General features: G+C 42.0%; 1 pseudogene; it reads left to right on the top strand.

Moving 5' to 3' along the window:
* Nucleotides 1-1177: 1177 nt before the first annotated feature.
* LOC112075773 (transcription factor Jun-like) overlaps nucleotides 1178-19187 on the top strand; it is a 24844-nt pseudogene continuing 6834 nt past the window's right edge.

Here is a 19187-nt window from a genome sequence, read left to right as displayed (position 1 = left end):
GACTCCATAGTGGATGAGGCCCAGAGTGGATGGGGGCTCCAGAGTGGATGAGGGCTCCAGAGTGGATGAGGACTCCAGAGTGGATGGGGGCTCCAGAGTGGATGAGGGCTCCATAGTGGATGAGGGCCCCAGAGTGGATGAGGGCCCCGAGAGTGGATGAAGACTCCATAGTGGATGAGGGCCCCAGAGTGGATGGGGGCTCCGGAGTGGATGATGGCTCCAGAGTGGATGAGGACTCCAGAGTGGATGAGGACTCCAGAGTGGATGAAGACTCCAGAGTGGATGGGGGCTCCAGAGTGGATGAAGACTCCAGAGTGGATGAGGACTCCAGAGTGGATGGGGACTCCAGAGTGGATGATGGCTCCAGAGTGGATGGGGGCTCCAGAGTGGATGGGTTCTCCAGAGTGGATAGGGCTCCAGAGGTGGATGAGGACTCAGAGTGGATGGCTCCAGAGTGGATGGGGACCCGAGTGGATGAGGACTCCAGAGTGGATGAGGGCTCCAGAGTGGATGAGGGACTCCAGAGTGGATGAGGGGCTCCAGAGTGGATGGGGACTCCAGAGTGGATGAGGACTCCAGAGTGGATGGGGACTCCAGAGTGGATGAGGACTCCAGAGCGGATGATGGCTCCAGAGTGGATGAGGACTCCAGAGTGGATGAGGACTCCAGACGGATGATGGCTCCAGAGTGATGAGGACTCCAGAGTGGATGGGGGCTCCAGAGTGGATGAGGACTCCAGAGTGGATGGGACTCCAGAGTGGATGATGGCTCCAGAGTGGATGATGCTCCAGAGTGGATGAGGGCTCCAGAGTGGATGATGGCTCCAGAGTGGATGGGGGCTCCAGAGTGGATGAGGGCTCCAGAGTGGATGATGGCTCCAGAGTGGATGAGGGCTCCAGAGTGTGGATGAGGGATCCAGAGTGGATGATGGCTCCAGAGTGGATGGGGCTACAGAGTGGATGAGGACTCCAGAGTGGATGAGGGCTCCCAGAGTGGATGGGGACTCCAGAGTGGATGGTGGCTCCAGAGTGGATGAGGGCTCCAGAGTGGATGATGGCTCCAGAGTGGATGAGGACTCCAGAGTGGATGAGGGCTCCAGAGTGGATGGGGGCTACAGAGTGGATGGGGGCTCCAGATGGATGGGGACTCCAGAGTGGATGATGGCTCCAGATGGATGATGGCTCCAGAGTGGATGAGGGCTCCAGAGTGGATGATGGCTCCAGAGTGGATGGGGCTCCCAGAGTGGATGAGGGCTCCAGAGTGGATGATGGCTCCAGAGTGGATGAGGGCTCCAGAGTGGATGGGTTCTCCAGAGTGGGATGCGGCTCCAGAGTGGATGGGGCTCCAGAGTGGATGATGGCTCCAGAGTGGATGGGGCTCCAGAGTGGATGAGTGCTCCAGAGTGGATGGGGACTCCAGAGAGGATGAGGACTCTTTTGCAAAATGCGTTACTACAGATGCAGGTTCGATACCCGTGGCGGCCACCAACTTGAGACCCATGAAGTGGCTTTTGGTTTTTAAATTAGAATCCTCCAGTCCTCTACATGGTTCCTCTCTATGTTTCTTCCTAGGTTTTGGCCTTTCTGGGAAGTTTTTCCTAGCCACTATGAGGGACTGGCCACCCCTCATAGCCTGGTTCCTCTCTATGTTTCTTCCTAGGTTCTGGCCTTTCTAGGGAGTTTTTCGTAGCCACCGTGGCTTCTACACCTGCATTGCTTGCGTTTTTGGGGGTTTTAGGCTGTGTTTCTGTACAGCACTTTGAGATATCAGCTGATGTAAGAAGGGCTATATAAATACAGGAGATTTGATTTGATGTAATTATTGGTGGAGTGTCACGTCATGTTTTTCCACATACAGTAGTCCTACCGTAGGCGACATGAGTCTCACTAGTGTTGAGTAACGTGCTGTTAAAAGTGGTGTAGGTCTTATTTATTTAAGAGGCATATTGAAGTTAGAAGCAATAGGATTCGTTTTTTCTCTACTGCAAAGGCCACATAACCATCAGTGCATCACACACAACTGTAGAGGCTTTCTGACCTGTTGCTCTCTGAGGCAGGAGTCACTCTGCCACAGTAATACTATGATTGGTTGATATTCTCTGAAGGAGGAGACACTCTGTCACGGTAATACTATGATTGGTTGATATTCTCTGAAGGAGGAGTCACTCTGCCACAGTAATACTATGATTGGTTGATATCTCTGAAGGAGGAGTCACTCTGCCACAGTAATACTATGATTGGTTGATATTCTCTGAAGGAGGAGACACTCTGCCACAGTAATACTATGATTGGTTGATATTCTCTGAAGGAGGAACACTCTGCACAGTAATACTATGATTGGTTGATATTCTATGAAGGAGGAGACACTCTGCCACAGTAATACTATGATTGGTTGATATTCTCTGAAGGAGGAGACACTCTGCCACAGTAATACTATGATTGGTTGATATTCTCTGAAGGAGGAGTCACTCTGCCACAGTAATACTATGATTGGTTGATATTCTCTGAAGAGGAGTCACTCTGCCACAGTAATACTATGATTGGTTGAATTCTCTGAAGGAGGAGTCACTCTGCCACATATATACTATGATTGGTTGATATTCTCTGAAGGAGGAGTCACTCTGCACAGTATACTATGATTGTTGATATTCTCTGAAGGAGGAGTCACTCTGCCACAGTAATACTATGATTGGTTGATATTCTCTGAAGGAGGAGTCACTCTGCCACAGTAATACTATGATTGGTTGATATTCTCTGAAGGAGGAGACACTCTGCCACAGTAATACTATGATTGGTTGATATTCTCTGAGGCAGGAGTCACTCTGCCACAGTAATACTATGATTTGGTTGATATTCTCTGAAGGAGGAGTCACTCTGCCACAGTAATACTATGATTGGTTGATATTCTCTGAAGGAGGAGTCACTCTGCCACAGTAAACTAATGGTGGTTGATATTCTCTGAAGGAGGAGTCACTCTGCCACAGTAATACTATGATTGGTTGATATTCTCCTGAAGAGGAGTCACTCTGCCATGGTAATAATATGATTGGTTGATATTCTCTGAAGGAGGAGTCACTCTGCCACGGAATAATATGATGGTGATATTCTCTGAAGGAGGAGTCACTCTGCCATGGTAATAATATGATTGGTTGATATTCTCTGAAGGAGGGAAGTCACTTCTGCCACGTAATAATTATGATTGGTTGATCTGGTCTGATCTATCAACATGCCTCATCCACTCTGGGGCCCTCATCCACTCTGGGGCCCTCATCCACTCTGGAGTCCTCATCCACTATGGAGCCCCCATCCACTATTATAATACTGTACATGGTGTCCAGGTCAGGATAACCAAAACATGTATTTATTAAAGTAAGAATGTTGGTAATTATTTATTTTGATTCAAAGCCATGAATCAATGAGTCACTCAGCTTTATGTAGGTGCCGCTATATGACTCATCAACTGGATAATATATTWAAAAMAWWTTTAGAGGTTATTTTGTTTGTTTTTTTAAACGAAAAGAGAGCGATTGTAATCTGAATAAATATTAGGAAAAGGCCAAAACATTTATTTCTGTTTTTAGAGGGAGAGAAACGCTGGGCAAATTGTGCCGCTCCAATAAAGGCCAAAATATAGCCCTGTGAATAGCCGTAATGGCGCTGTACAACGTGACCGTGTGTTTGAAAGAGAGTATTTTCCAGTAAAGCAACAATTTGTATCCCACAGTACGGGAAAAAATAGCACCTCCCACCCCCCGGGGAATCTTCATCCCATTTCCCCTCAATACCTCTTAAGCCATGTAGGTAGCTGACTTGATTTCTGAAAGGCCATTTTAGCCCCGCTGCTAGGAACCTGCTGTGTGGGGATGGGCTCTGGGAGGACGTAGCACATAGCAACACAAGCTCTCAAAGAAATACGGCTGTATCCCAAATGCCACCCGGTATGGTGCATTATGGGCCCTGGGAATACTAACCCATACGCCTTGCACATTGATTATACTACCGGTACACCTTGCGCATAGCCTTCGTTATTATTATTTTATTGTGTTACTATTTCTTTAGCACATTTTACTTACTTTTWAAAAAACTCTGCATTGTTGGTTAAGKYCTCGTAAGTAAGCATTTCACGGTAAGGTCTACACTTGTTGTATTCGGGTGCATGTGATAAGTAACAATGGATTTGATTTGAGACAAAGATATGGTCTGGTTGAAGGAGGCGGCATTGACACATTGAAATGTGATCTCATTCAGACAAGAGAAGAAAGTATATGGAGAATGGGAAAATGTTTCACACTCTCTCTCTCTCTCTCTACTTCACTCTCTTGCTCTCTCTTTTTTTCTCTCTCTCTTCTCTCTCTCTTTTTTTCTCTCTTCTCCTCCGTCTTTCTCTCTATTCTCTCTCTCTCTTTTCCATCTATCTTCTCCCTCCGTCTCTCTCTCTTTCTCTCTCTCTCTCTGTCTCTCTCTCTTTCTATCTCTCTTCTCCTTCCGTCTCTCTCTCTCTCTCTTTCTGTCTCTCTTCTCCCTCCGTCTCTCTCTCTTTCTATCTCTCTTCTCCTTCCGTCTCTCTCTCTTTCTGTCTCTCTTCTCCCTCCGTCTCTTCTCTCTCTCTCCTCTTTCTCTCTCTTTATATCTCTCTTCTCTCTCGTCTCCTCTCTCTCCACTTCTGCCCCCCCCCCCCCCCTCTCTCTCTCTCCACTAAATTTCCCTAATCCCCACACAAATCCGCTGTGCTCTGAGGACGCGCTCCAAGGGCAACGCCGTGTTACCCTCAGAAAACAAGCCAATTCAATTGCCTGAGGAGAAAGAGCTGTGGGGGCAGCCACGGAAGATTGTTTCATACATAAATGTTTTATAATGGAATACACACAACCATTGATCTCTTCTGACACCGTATCACATACGCCTCTGTCCTCTGGGGTTGTTGGGGCAGCGATATAACTTAGACTTCTTTATTGATGAGTAGTAGATTATCTAGCCTTGATTGTTAGTCCTTTGGATAAAAGGATCTGATAAATGGCATATATTTTTTATATTATACATCACACCACAGACACACACACACAACTACCACCACAGCCCACACAGACACACAGACACACAGACACACATACACACACAGACACACACACCACACACACACACCACACACAACACACAACACACACACAACACACACACACACAACACACACACACACACAACACACACACACACACACACACACACACCACACACACACACACACACACACACACTACCACTCTGGGTCCTGTCTCCTCCAGTCTAATCTCTGCTCAGCCTGGATGTCCTGTTGAGAGGCCACATCTCCATGACAGAAGCCCAGCCAAGGCAGTGTGAGCTGGGACCGGCAGGGAGGATGAGGAGGGGGGGGGGTGAAGATGACATTGAACCCTGCAGTGCACTCCAATACATGATCCTTGGATAGCATCAGTCCTTGTTGCAGAAGTCATCTTTGTAAAATGTCTATGGATGCGACCAAATGGCACACTATTGGGAGTTAGTTCACTACTTTGGACCAAAGCCTCATGGACCTTTGTCAAAAGTAGTGCACTATATAGGGAATTTGGGACAAATCCTATGTTGTCATGCAGCTCTCAACCAGGCTCCTCAAACCTCTACAGTTGGGATGAATCCCTGTTGTCATGCAGCTCTTAAACCGGCTCCCTCAAACCTCTACAGTTGGGATGAATCCCCTGTAGTCATGCAGCTCTCAAACCAGGCCTCCAACCTCTAAGTTGGGATGAATCCCTGTAGTCACGCTGCTCCTCAAACCAGGCTCCTCAAACCTCTACAGTTGGGATGAATCCCTGTTGTCAGGCAGCTCTCAACCAGGCTCCTCAAACCTCTACAGTTGGGATGACCCCTGTTGTCAGGCAGCTCTCAAACCTCTACAGTTGGGATGAATCCCCTGTTGTCAGGCAGCTCCTCAAACCAGGCTCCTCAAACCTCTACAGTTAGGATGAATCCCCTGTTGTCAGGCAGCTCCTCAAACCAGGCTCCTCAAACCTCTACAGTTGGGATGAATCCCCTGTTGTCAGGCAGCTCCTCAAACCTCTACAGTTGGGATGAATCCCTGTTGTCAGGCAGCTCCTCAAACCAGGCTCCTCAAACCTCTACAGTTAGGATGAATCCACTGTTGTCATGCAGCTCCTCAAACCTCTACATTGGGATGAATCCCCTGTTGTCATGCAGCTCCTCAAACCAGGCCTCTCAAACCTCTAGATCCGTCAGAAACACGTCCAGCGGACCACAGCACCTCACAGCTCTGACCCGCCACCACCAACGTTTAGATGTTCCCAGTCCTTTAGACAGAAAAGGACCATGTTCAACCTCCCCTCCAGCCGCTGTAACAATAGATACAGTGTTTTAATGGAGTTGGGGGCACTTCTTCTACTTCTTTGTATTTCTATTCAGCGCTGTCCAATTAAAACAAAGTACTGAAGTAGCTCCATGGGAATACTGTAGACAGGAAGAGATACTGTAATATTAAACTATACCGCTACATGGGAATACTGTAGACAGGAAGAGATACTGTCAATGTTAAACTATACGCTACATGGAATACTGTAGACAGGAAGAAGATACTGCCAATATTAAACTATACGCTACATGGAATACTGTAGACAGGAAGAGATACTGTCAATTTAAACTATACCGCTACATGGGAATACTGTAGACAGGAAGAGATACTGCCAATATTAAACTATACGCTACATGGGAAATACTGTAGAACAGGAAGAGATACTGCCAATGTTAAACTATACGCTACATGGGATACTGTAGACAGGAAGAGATACTGCCATATTAAACTATACGCTACATGGGAATACTGTAGACAGGAAGATATACTGTAAATGTTAAACTATACGCTACATGGGAATACTGTAGACAGGAAGAGATACTGACAATATTAAACTATACGCTACATGGGAATACTGTAGACAGGAAGAGATACTGCCAATGTTAACTATACGCTACATGGGAATACTGTAGACAGGAAGATATACTGCCAATATTAAACTATACACTACATGGGAATACTGTAGACAGGAAGAGATACTGTCATATTAAACTATACGCTCATGGGAATACTGTAGACAGGAAGAGATACTGTTACTATTAAACTATACCACATGGGAATACTGTAGACAGCAAGAGATACTGCCAATATTAAATACTATACGCTACATGGGAATACGCGTAGACAGCAAGAGATACTGTCAATGTTAAACTAAACGCTACTGGTAATACTGTAGACAGGAAGAGATACTGTCAATATTAAACTATACACTACACGGGAATACTGTAGACAGGAAGAAATACTGCAATATTAAACTATACACTACATGGGAATACTGTAGACAGGAAGAGATACTGTAACTATTAAACTATACACTACATGGGAATACTGTAGACCTTTGGGGGGGGGGGGGGGGGGGGGATACTGTCACGCCCTGACCAAGAGAGCTTTTTATTCTCTATGTGGTTAGGTCGGGGTGTGATTAAGGGTGGGTCATCTAGGTAATTTATATTTTTATGTTGGCCTGGTATGGTTCCCAATCAGAGGCAGCTGTTTATCGTTGTCTCTGGATTGGGGATCATATTTAGGCAGCCATTTCCCCTTTGTGCTTTGTGGATCTGGACTATGTATAGTTGCCTGTGAGCACTAATAGTAGCTTCACGGTTCGTTGTTGCATTTCGCTGCATCTTGGTCCACTATTATAACGATCGTGACAATTGGTTAATATAGTATGTAGCAAGGCGTATAAATAAACATTGGTTACTGTAGAATGTAGCCAGGTGTATAGTTTAAAATTGGTTACTGTATAATGTAGCCAGGTGTATAGTTTAACATTGGTTACTGTGAATTTAGCAGGCGTAAAAATAAATATTGGTTACTGTAGAATGTAGCAGGTGTATAGTTTAACATTGGTTACTGTAGATGTCTCAAGGTGTATAGTTTAAACATTGGTTACTGTGAAATGTAGTAAGGTGTATAGTTTTAACATTGGTTACTGTAGAATGTATCAAGGTGTATAGTTAACATTGGTTACTGTAGAATGTAGCAAGGTGTATAAGTTTACACATTGGTTACTGTAAGAATGTAGCACAGGTGTATAGTTTAATTTGGTTACTGTAAAGCTAGGTGTATAGTTTAAAATTGGTTACTGTAGTGTAGCAGGCTTTGTTTAATACTTTGTTACTGTAGATTGTAATCAAGGTATATAGTTTAACATTGGTTACTGTAGATGTAGCAAGGTGTTATAGTTTAACATTGGTTACTGTTTAGAATGTAATCAAGGTGTATAGTTTAACCATTGGTTACTGAGAATGTACAAGGTAATTAGTTAATATTGGTTACTGCTAGAATGTAGAAGGTGTATAGTTTTAACATTGGTTACTGTGAATGTAGCAAGGTGTATAGTTTAACACATTGGTTTACTGTAGAATGTAACAATGTGTATAGTTTAATATTGGTTTACTGTAGTAAGGTGTATAGTTTAACATTGGTTACTGTAGATGTAGCAAGGTGTATAGTTTAATATTGGTTACTGTAGATTGATGCAAGGTGTATAGTTTAATATTGGTTACTGTAGTGGAAGGTGAGTTTTTAATATTTGTTACTGTTAGAATGTAACAAGTGTATAAGTTTAATATTGGTTACTGTGAGAATGAGCAAGGTGCAGAGTTTAATATTTGTTACTGTAGAATGTAACCTAGGGTGTATAGTTTAATATTGGTTACTGTAGAATGTATCAACGTGTATAGTTACATTGGTTACTGTAGATTTGTATCAAGTGTATAGTTTAACATGGTTACTGTTAGTAAGGTGTATAATTTAACATTGGTTACTGTAGAATGTAGTAAGGTGTATAGCTTGTACTATAGAATGTTAGCAGCCGCACCAATGTGTTGGATGAAACAGGTTCAACCCGGGTCCGTAGTGACGCCTCAAACTCAATGCAGTGCCTTGGACCGCTTCGCCGCTTGGGAGGCCTCATGGCTGCTGCATTCTGATACATGGTGTTTTACCATGGTGAAGAACTGGCAGGAAAGATGACTGTACAATCTGCTTCCTGCTGTTCACGGAAGGCAAGATCTATTCCTTTAAAAAAATAAGCCCGTTTTAAGCTTTTTAACTCGTTCATCTGTATGTTTTTTTAAAATGTTAGATCCTTTGAGAGAACCATCCGTTGAGTTGAATATGTAGCCCATCTACAGCGAAGAGGCGACTCGGGATGCTGGCCTTCTAGGCAGAGTTCCTCTGTCCAGTCTCGACGTCAACAGTGAAGAGGTGACTCCGGGATGCTGGCCTTCTAGGCAGAGTTCCTCTGTCCAGTCTCAACGTCAACAGTGAAGAGGTGACTCTGGATGCTGGCCTTCTAGGCAGAGTTCCTCTGTCCAGTGTCTGTTTCTGTTGCCACATCTTAATCTTATTCTATTTATTGGCCAGTCTGAGACATGGCATTTTCTTTGCAACATTGCCTAGAACGTCAGCATCCCGGTGTCGCCTTAATGACACTGCCAGTTGAGGACTTTTGAGGCCATCTGTTTCTGTCACGCTCGCATCCGGTGTCACCGGATGTTTCTGTTTCTGTACGCTCGTCTGATGAGAGGAGTGGACCAAGGTGCAGCGTGGTACGTGTTCATGATAATTTTATTAAACCTGAACACTGAAAAAAAAAAATAACAAGTAGAACAAAACGAAACAGTTCTGTCTGGTGCAACACAAAAACAGAAAACAACTACCCAAAAAACCATGTGGGAAAAAGCTACCTAAGTATGGTTCTCAATCAGAGACAACGATAGACAGCTGCCTCTGATTGAGACCACACCCGGCCAAAGAAATACAAACATAGAAAATGAACATAGAATCCCCACCCAAATCACATCCTGACCAAACAAAAAAGAGACATAAAAAAGCTCTCTACCGGTCAGGGCGTGACAGTTTCTCAAACTAGACACTCTAATGTACCTGTCTCTTGGCTCCGTTGTGCACCGGGGCCTCCCACTCCTCTTTCTATCCTGGTTAGAGCCATTTGCGCTGTTCTGTGAAGTGAGTAGTACACAGAAAACAACGTGAATGAAATCTTCAGTTTCTCGCATGGAATAGCTTTAATTTCTCAGAACAAGTATACACTGACGAGTTTCAGAAGACAGGTCTTTATTTTTGGCCATTTTGAGTCTTTAATCAAACCCACAAATGCTGATGCTCCAGATACTCACCTAGTCTAAAGGAGGCCAGTTTTATTGCTTCTTTAATCAGAACAACAGTTTTCAGCTGTGCTAACATAATTGAAAAAGGGTCTTCTCATGATCAATTAACCTTTTAAAATTATAAACTTGGATTAGAATGGCAACAAGCCATTGGAACACAGGAGTGATGGTTGCTGATAATGGGCCTCTGTACGCCTATGTAGATATTCCATTAAAATAAGCCGTTTCCAGCTACAATAGTCATTTACACTGTATTTCTGCTCAATTTTATGTTATTTTAATGGACCAAAWTTTTTTTGTTTTTCTWTCAAAAACAAGGACATTTCTAAGTGACCACAAACTTTTGAACGGTAGAGTATATTTCGTTTTGCCGGCATTAAGTTTTAAATCAACAAGGGCATTCTGTAATCTAACAAAATCAGATTGCAGCTATAGCATAGCTTGGTCATTAGCTTGTGCAATGGCATACATAACCGTATCGTCTGCATACTTTCACGACTTCGGCCGAAGTCGATGCCTCTCCTTGTTCGGCGGTCGACGTCACCGGTCTTGATGCCTCTCCTTGTTCGGGCGGTGTTCGGCGGTCGACGTCACCGGTCTTCTAGCCATCGCCGATCCATTTGTCATTTTCCATTTGTTTTGTCTTGTTTTTCCCCACACACCTGGTTTTTCATTTCCCAATTACTGGTCATGTATTTAACCCTCTGGTTTTCCCCCCATGTCTTTGTGTGTGATTGTCATTTGTTCAGGTCGGTATGTTCCGGCTGGTTTGTACCGGGTGTTGTTTATCACCCATGTTTTTGTGGCAACCGTTCTTTTTGCACTTTGTACATTGTTTTACTTTGTGTTGTCGAGTAAAGTGCGGTGTTTCACTCATCTCTGCTCTCCTGCGCCTGBCGTTCTACACCAGCTACACCCACCAGCCTGACACATCCTGACACATTCAGATGATTGTTACAGGATTTAATACACAGACCAATATTATTTATATTAGTTGTAAAAAAGAGCAGGTCCCAAAATCCACCCCTGAGGTACACCATTCATAATATCCAGGAAACTAGACATGATGCCGTCAGAAAGCACACATTGTGTCCTGTCTGTTAATTCGTTTCTTAAACCGTTTTGCAAAGACTCCTGATTCAGGCCCGTTTCAGACCGTCTTTGAATGAGTAGGAAATGGTCAATGTTCTAGGTCATTTGACATATCATCCAAAAACAAGCGTTAGTGGCTGAAACAGTTCTATGTCCAAATCTAAAACCAGATTGGTAAATATTAAGAATAGAGTGAGAGGTTCTTATCTGGTAGTTGGTCAGAGATTCTAATACCTAGGCAAGGCAACTTGGGGAACGGGGAGGGAGAAACCCTGAGTATTCTGGTACCAGCGATCAGGTAGTCAGTGCAATATGGGGAGGGAGAAACCCTGTGTATTCTGGACCAGGATCAGTCAATATGAGGAGGGAGAAACCCTGTGTATTCTGGACCAGGAACAGGTATTAGTCAATATGGGGAGGGAGAAACCCTGTGTATTCTACACCAGGATCAGGTATCAGTCAATATGGGAAGGGAGAAACCCTGTGTATTCTGGACCAGGATCAGGTATTAGTCAATATGGGGAGGGAGAAACCCTGTGTATTCTGGACCAGGATCAGGTATTAGTCAATATGAGGAGGGAGAAACCCTGTGTATTCTGGACCAGGATCAGGAACTCCTGTTGTATAGGAAGGTATGAACACTCTGACATGTTACCATGGTAATCCCATTACCATCAGACAGGAAGGTATGAACACTCTGACATGTTACCATGGTAACCCCATTACCACCAGACAGGAAGGTATAAAACACTCTGACATGTTACCATGGTAGCCCCATTACCAGCATACAAAATGCTGATAGGCACAGTCTGTACCAGCTGGGAATGTCAATGAAACGTGAAAGGTGCACATTGTTATGTTACCAGGACACTGCTTCTATGGTATTATGTAAAGAGTGGTTTATTCTACATCGACCTGTTTGAAAGTTTATCTACATAAATTCAGCAATTACATTCTTGTCATATTACTCTGTAGGTGACTTCAAAGCTTCCTCTGGCATCTCGACATACATCTGCCTGTAGTTATTGAACTCATCCTGCAGGAGCAACCTGGTCTCAGAGCAGTTTGTATTTGTACTGCGATGCTACTGGCGGCAGAGAAGTCAGGAGCAGGAGAGCGGAAACTGATTTACAACGGTTGTGTTTAGTAACCGTAAACCGTCAACAGAACAATACAATAAATGGGTCAAACAAAACCCGGTAAACACCAGCATACAGTGCACAAGCACAACAAACAATTAGGGACAAGGACATGGGGGGGAACAGAGGGTTAAATACACAACATGTAATTGATGTAATTGGAACCAGGTGTGATGGAAGACAAGACAAAACCAATGGAAAATTAAAAGTCGATCGGCGATGGCTAGAAGGTCGGTGACGTCGAGCGCCGAACGCCGCCCGAACAAGCAGAGGGACCAACTTCGGCGGAAGTCGTGACAGTATTATTCTGTTTGTAAAAACATTCCACTTAATTTAGTATGATGTGTTATGTTTCGTATGGTTTGTATTAATTTGTGGATGTCCATCATCCATTTCGTAAGATACAGTAAGTAAAACATTTGCAAAATGTACAGTATGTTATGAAATTGCAATAGTTATATGTTATGAATTCTAATTTGTCGTGGCTAATGCTAATGTTAGCTAATTGGCGAACGTTGGCTAGGCTATGGGTTAGGCCGGGTTAGGGTTAAGGTTAGGAGTTAAGTTAAAGGGTTATTAAGGTTAGGGTTAGGGGAAGCGTTAGCTAAAAGGGTTAAGATTAGGGTTAGCTAACATGCTGAGTAATTGCAAAGTAGCAAAAAATTTGTAAGTACTTGAAATTGGCTAATTAGCTACAATGCTGTCCATGATGAGATTCAGTCAAGTAACCTTCTGTCTTGTGTAACCATACCAGATTAAAAAAACATGAGCTGGCGCACACCCAGAAAATAGATCGCGAATAAACTATAAACTATCAAAATATAGAAAGTCGCACACTACATGTGTAATCTCCCAACAATTTAATGGGTATTTACCAACGTTTCGGCATCACTGTGCCTCCCTCAGGGTGCCTGGCATCACCGAAACGTTGGTAAATACCCATTAAATTGTTGGGAGATTACACATGTAGTGTGCGACTTTCTATATTTTGATAGTTTATTGTGTAACCATACCAAACGTAACATATCATACTAATTTGAGTGTCACGGATTTATGTTTACTATGTTACGACTAGTCTATGAGACCAGGCTGGCAGGATGTTTGCTTGTTGTGATTAATTGGGGGGAAAAAAGTTGCAGGCAAGTTTCTGCCAGATGGGTGTGTCTCGGTGGTGGCAAGGACATCAAACCACACCCCCAAGCCAAGTCACGTTTGGCTTCTGTCATGGCCGCCGGCATTACATGAGGAGCAAGCCAACAAACGAGGCCACGTCAGCGACTGCACTTCCGCTTTAAAACAAGTTTCTGACTCACTAAAAAAAATCCCATGGGACTTTATCGCTAGATTAAAGGGATGGGGGTTTAGAGAAGGGGCTGTTATCGCAGTCTAACCAAGTCTGGCTGCTCAGTCGGGAAATGGCACCATTACTCAGCTATCCTCTCTCTCTCATAAGAAGCATCTGGACTGAGTGGACAAAACATTAAGAACACCAGCTCTTTCCGTGACATAGACTTGACCAGGTGAAAAGCTATTGTCCCTTATCGATGTCGCTTGTTTAAATCTACATCCTTCAGTGTAGATGAAGGGGGAGGGGGAGACAGGTTAAAGAAGGATTTTTGCCCCGAGCCAGTAGTAGATCTATAAGGAAGTTGTCTGTAAGGAAGTTACAGAAGCCCTACCAAGAGCAGCTACATTCACATGTCTCTTGGTCAGAAAACTTGTCACTCTCTGTGAGATATGACTTGCGTAAATCTGTAAAACACCGTAAAATCCCCCCCTCTACAACTCTCCGCTCTCCCCCCATGTGGTTTGGTTTCGCGTCAGGTTAGTGGCTTGTGCAATCAGTAGTAAAGACTACTTTGTGTCAATCAATCTCACAGTTGTTTCACATCTTTCTTACAGGACTCCTTTCTCCTTTGGCTCTGTCATGTTGGGAAAATAATAGATAAATACTTCTTAAAAAGATAACTGGGTGTTTAACAATGTGTATTACTAATTAACAATGTGTATTACTATTTAACAATGTGTATTACTATTTAACAATGTGTATTACTATTTAACAATGTGTATTACTATTTAACAATGTGTATTACTAATTAACAATGTGTATTACTATTTAACAATGTGTATTACTAATTAACAATGTCTATTACTATTTAATTAACAGTGTGTATTACATTTTAACAATGTGTTTTACTATTTAATTAACAATGTGTATTACTATTTAACAATGTGTATTAATATTTGGCAGAGTACAGAGTGAGTGGTATATGTTCAAGCTGTGTACAGTATAGCTGTTTCTTGATGACGACACGACAATTAAAAACATGTTCCTGTTTCAGAAACATACTCCTTTCCTGTTTCAGAAACATACTCCTTTCCTGTTTCAGAAACATACTCCTTTCCTGTTTCAGAAACATACTCCTTTCCTGTTTTCAGAAACATACTCCTTTCCTGTTTCAGAAACATACTCCTTTCCTGTTTCAGAAACATACTCCTTTCCTGTTTCAGAAACATACTCCTTTCCTGTTTCAGAAACATATTCCTTTTATTGTTTAGATTTTTTTTTAATCATTCAAGGAAACAATGAACACTTTTTCAAGAAGAGAGTAAATTGTAAACCAAAACAAATCAGTATAAAACAACAGTTTAAACCAAGGCAAGTCGCCCTGTAGCCGGTAGTCATGTTTCCCTCTCATAGTACTGACGACTATATTCAGACAGCTACTGTCCCAAAATGGCACCCTTTATTCCATAGAAAATTCATGTATTAGGGTGCAATTTTCGGACGCACCCTCCGACATAGAATGTTCCCTTGGGTACACACCAACAGCTGTGCTGCAGTGCTCAAACAGGATATGATGTCATAAACTGCAGCTTGACTTCCCTTTAAAACCCTGGTTGATCCTTTACAAACGTAATAGTGATTGTCATCGTCGTAGTGAATAATCACAACTTATCTTCAATGTTTTGTAAACTTATTCAGAAGGTGTAGCCTCTTGTCTACCTTACACGTAACTTCATGTACGGTTGTATCTTCAACGTGATGTCGTTTTATTCAGAAAAGGTAGCCACTTGTCAAACACCGTCTCTTACAGGGCAGTGGTGAGCACCCAACCACCTGGTACCACAAAACAAAAAAAGCCTGGGCCTCTGGGCAGACGGGGGGCCAGTTCAACACTCACATACACCGTGTTACACGTACAACTTGGGTATCTATGGCTGTCTCAAATCAACACTATAAACATATATTTTTTTTAAGCAGCAAAGTCCCATTGAGACCCAATGTCTCTTTTGCAAGGAAGTATTCCATGTTATTGTGTTTATGTGTTGATAAACTATTATCTTTGGCTTGATCACGAGGGGTCAGGTGCTTACAATTAAAATCAGGTCATCTCTCTCTCTGTTAATTATCTTTGCACTCCAAATGCCTGTAAAAGTGCCTTTTAAAACGCCGTCATCGCTTTAGCCTATCAAATCACAGGGTTAACAGAAAGAAATGTGTCAAACCAAAACGGCACCGGATCACAGACAGTTGGGATTCTACTGCTTGGCATTCCTCCCCTCACATGTATAAAAAGACATCTCTCAGACTGGCTCAGTTACTGAAATTGAAAAACAGTCTCCGAAAACACATGTTAATAAACCTTCTCCCCAAAAGAGGAACAGCTCTTTTCAGGAATGAAAGATCCACACACAGCGTCGATTGAATTTAGACACAACTTTCCTAGTCCCATCAACAACCTTTTATCTGACTTATCCTGGGGGTAAAGAAATATGTGACTATGAAACATATGAATACGATTTTACTGAAATCGACACAAAATGACTGTACACGACAAAGAGTAGTGTTCCTATGTACACACACCTACTTCAGTACATACAAAATAATATTATTTAAAATATGCACCTCAATAAATCATGTATATTATGGAACGATAAAAATCACACTAACATGTCAGAAGGTTTTTCTCATCTTTTTCACTCAATAATTAAACTGTAAGAATGTTGAATACATTTTGTACAAAAATATAATCATTATCATTAGTGACTTCAAAAGCCTTATTCAAGTTTAAAAAATACATATTTTCCTTGACGCTCACAAAAATTATTTGAGAGATTTAAAGTCTGTCTCTTGATTATTCGTTTTTTTTTCTTCTCTCTCTCCAGACTAAGACGTACAAAGAGTGTACAAAACATTAAGAACACCTGCTCGTTCCATGACATAGACTGACCAGGTGAATCCAGGTGAAAGCTATGATCCCCTTATTGATGTCACTTGTTAAATCCACTTGTAATCAGTGTAGATGAAGGGGAGACGGGTTAAAGGAGGATTTTTAATCCTTGAGACAATTGAGACATGGATTGTGTATGTGTGCCATTCAGAGGGTGAATGGGCAAGACAAAATTATTAAGTTCCTTTGAATGGGGTATGGTAGTAGGTGCCAGGCGCACCGGTTTGAGTGTGTCAAGAACTGCAACGCTGCTGGGTTTTTCACACTCAACAGTTTCCCGTGCGTATCAAAGTCCACCACCCAAAGGACATCCAGCCAACTTGACAACAACTGTGGGAAGCATTGGAGTCAACATGGGCCAGCATCCCTGTGGAACTCTTTGACAACCTGTAGATCCATGCCCAGATGAATCGAGGCTGTTCTGAGGGTAAGGGGGGGGGCGGGGGGGGGGGGGGGGTTGCAACTCAGTATTAAGAAGGTGTTCCTAATGTTTTGTCCACTCTGTGTACATAAATACCATTGTTTATGTATATACTGTAATTATAGGAAAATACATTCAGTGCACCAACTATGTAAAAGTACTTACAGTATAGAGACTTAAAGAAATCTTTCCACAATGTTTTAGCATCAATCAACACAACAGTTTTCTTTAAGTTGCCATGTTGGTCCACTGCACTGAATCATTGTTTTTGGTGAAGAGGTTAAGCTATTTCATGTAAAAAGTAGAGCGCTTATTATATGATTTAAATACTTTATCGACAATCATAGGAAAAAGGTTTTAAATAAAGTATAAAATAGTTTGTAGAAACATGTCTACACAGAGTCCATGTTGAGACCACAGATAAATATCAGACCAGATTTCATGTTTTGATTTATGTGCAATATCATATTTCCCCAAAAACATAAATACCAAAGATACATTTTGCATAAATAAATTGCTCCAGAAATGTTATAAAACAAGAAATAAAATCATAATATATCTATTGATTAAAAGCCCTTGTCTTGTTACTTCATTGTAGCTTGCTGCATTCTCAAGAAGCCTCTTCCCTTTCTGTCTGTCCGTCCGTCCGTCTGTCCGTCTGTCTGTCTGTCCGTCTGTCCGTCTGTCCGTCTGTCTATTAACACAACAAGTTTATCTAAAATGTCTCTGAAAATGTATCTCTGACACGGTGTAGTTCAGGTTAACACAGCACGGATCCACAAAGTTACCACATTGACATCATTTTACTCCTACACTAAAACCTATAGGTCAGCATTATTACAGGAAGAACAGTGCAAAAGGTATTTTGGTTGGAGTGTAGGAAAATCTTTCAGAATTACCAAGGTTCCAAAATGAATTACCAAGGTTCCTAAATGAATTACCAAGGTTCCAAAATGAATTACCAAGGTTACAAAATGAATTATCAAGTTATTTTGGATATAGGTAATTCATTTGGGAACCTTGGTATTATTTTGGAACCTTTGGTAATTCATTTTGAACCTTAATATTCATTTTGGGAACTTGATACATTCATTTTGGAACCTTTGGTAATTCATTTTGGAACTTATAATTCATTTTGGACACCTGTAATTCATTTGGAACCTTGGTAATTGCATTCTTGGAAACCTTGGTATTCTTTTGGAACCTGATAATTGCATTTTTGGACCTTTGGTAATTCATTTTGGAAACCTTGGTAATCATTTATGGAAAACCTTGTAGGTTAATTCATTTTGACACCTTGGAATTCTTTTGGAACCTTGGTAATTCACTTTTGAACTACCCTTGATAATTCATTTTGGAACCTTGAAATTTCATTTGTTGGAACCTGGTAATTTCATCTTTGGAACTTTTTTAATTTCATTTTGAACTTTGGTTAATTCATTGTTGGAAACCTTGGTAATCATTTTGGAACCTTGGGTAATTCATTTGGAACCTTGATAATTCATTTCTTCTGGAACCTTGTAATTCATTTTGGAACCTTTGATAATCATTTGGAACCTTGGTAATTCATTTTGACACCTTTGGTAATTCTTTTGGAACCCTTGGTATAATTCATTTCTGAACCTTGATAATTCATTTGTAAACCTGGTAATTACATCTTTGGGAACCTTGGTAATTCATTTGGGAACCTTGTAATTCATGAACCTTGGTAATTTTCTGAAAGATTTTTCCTCACTCCAACCAAAACCGTTTGCACTAGTTTTCTTATAATGCTGACCTAAGTTTAGGTTGAGAGGAGTAAAAATGATGTCATTTCGTGGTACATTTGTGGAGTCCGTGCTGTGTTAACCTGAACTCACCGTGTCAGAGATCCTTTTCAGAGAACATTTAAAGATAAACTTGTTGTGATAAGAGACAGACGACGACGGACAGACTGGACCAGACAGACAGACGACCAGCCGGACGGACGGACAGACAGAAAGGGAAGAGGCTTCTTGAGAATGCAGCACTTACAATGATCGCGGGTGAACAAGACAAGGGCTTTTATCAAAATAGATATAAA

The sequence above is a fragment of the Salvelinus sp. IW2-2015 genome, unplaced genomic scaffold (genome assembly GCF_002910315.2).
Source record: "Salvelinus sp. IW2-2015 unplaced genomic scaffold, ASM291031v2 Un_scaffold3382, whole genome shotgun sequence".
Taxonomy (NCBI): domain Eukaryota; kingdom Metazoa; phylum Chordata; class Actinopteri; order Salmoniformes; family Salmonidae; genus Salvelinus; species Salvelinus sp. IW2-2015.
Note: the sequence above shows the minus strand (reverse complement) of the source record. Positions and strands in the feature narration are given on the sequence as shown.